The sequence below is a fragment of the Apis dorsata genome, unplaced genomic scaffold (genome assembly GCF_000469605.1).
Source record: "Apis dorsata unplaced genomic scaffold, Apis dorsata 1.3 scaffold_56, whole genome shotgun sequence".
In the NCBI taxonomy this organism is placed as follows: domain Eukaryota; kingdom Metazoa; phylum Arthropoda; class Insecta; order Hymenoptera; family Apidae; genus Apis; species Apis dorsata.
The window spans coordinates 39,801-41,623 of record NW_006263356.1 but is presented as its reverse complement, the minus strand read 5'-3'; positions in this window follow the sequence as shown (position 1 = coordinate 41,623).

Genomic DNA, 1,823 nt, shown 5'->3' with positions numbered 1-1,823 from the left:
ATATATATATATATATATATCGATCGTTGTACCACGTCCTCCTCCTCTCTTTGTCGCACCCTTGCTTGTTCCGCCCTTCGAGGGGCGGACATCCGGTTATCAGGATATTCGTAAGTGGAATTGTCAGCGTTGAGATCCGCCTCTTAAGCGGGTTTTGAACCCGTCAAATGGATCCCTAGATCATTAGAGGACTTGCGGTCTTATCCGCCGCGAGATATAACCGGTGTGAACTCGACAGGGCAATCTCGTTATGGGGCAGCCCATTATCCACCTCCCACGTTTATTCAATATAAACGTGCTAATTGGAAAATTCCTTCTGGAAGTCGTGTTATAACGCGCCCATTGTTTCGCCCGGATAATTACTGGCGAGGCTGTGAATGTTCTTCGACTCGTTTCCTCCAAGTATAGAGACTTTTATATATTTCAGAATTTTTGAGAATGAAATTAAGTTTAAGAAGTGTTTCTTGACAATTTGAAGGAATATTTACAACCGTTACTCCCGTGCACGTGAGTGTGAATATCGTTGGATGGTGGTTTCAAAAATTCAGGCGAAACGAAGATGAATCGAAAGGCAGAGGAGGAACGAGTAGAATTAGATTTTCGAATGACAGGGTGCAAAAAAAATTGGAAAATGAGGGATCGAAATGGTACAAGTTTGTGAAGAGGATAATTCATTATTTTTTCCTGAAACAAGGAGATATTCGACTATGTGCATCACTTTATAAAAATTAGCTGAATATACGAGAAATATTTTGTGCAAAAATAAAATACTCGAGAAGCTGTGATCAGAGAATTTATTCGCAATAAAATCGTCACTTGAAAAAGAATCATTAAGAACAAATGTATTTTATGTATATATATATATATAATTTTTCTTCGATAAATTTCGCGTGAATATGAATGAAACAAAAGAGGACTACTTATTCTTCGAACTACTATCCAATCTGGTTCCAATCTGAGAGCCCATCGTGAAAACATAAGGGAATATTTCCAACGGATATTCTCTTAACGCTGTAGCACGGACAAATTTATGGAGGGAGGGGGGCGCTCGTTATTCGACCGACGATCATTTCCTCGTAGTTGGACACGAAAGAACTTATCGTCCCTATTTCGAGGAATCGGGCTCAAATACCGGGCTATCGAAGATCCTCGGTTGAATTTATAAGAGGGGGAGGGCCTCTATCGATGGCCGGAGGCTGCCGGATCGACGCAGTTTGAACGAAAAGGTATTGTTAACGGGGAGATCCCCTAAGTACCGATAAATAAAAGATCGTAAGCCTCCGCCCGGATTTACCGCCCCGATTTTTCGGGTAAAAGGCGTAGCCGGGTCGCATTGTGATCGCCAAGAATGAGGGGAAACATATGGAGGATATTACTACCGTGAAAAATTCCCTATCGGAGTGATCTTGTCACGAATGGACCTAATGGTAACTTCGGATAACTACATTACCGACTCGTAGCATATTACTATCGTAATATCCAATAGCCTGTGAATTCTTCTATTTGATTGATACAGAGAATATATTCCCTCGTGTAAAGATCCCAATCCTTGAAACGTCTTAATTAAGTAATTAATTCGATATTATAATAGGAACGTGATTTAACAAAAAGTATAAATATTATTTGAATTAATATTTCTTATTGTCCGTTCAGGTTAATAAAATCAATTTTAAATAAAGTGAAGTTGCAAGTTGTTTTTATTTTAAAGAAAGATCAATAACTTTTCGATGGTTAAGATACGGATCGGGATGTCGCACGCTTCACAAACGTCACAAATAAACATTCAAGACGATCGGGGAATCGGGTTAAGCAAGGAATCACCG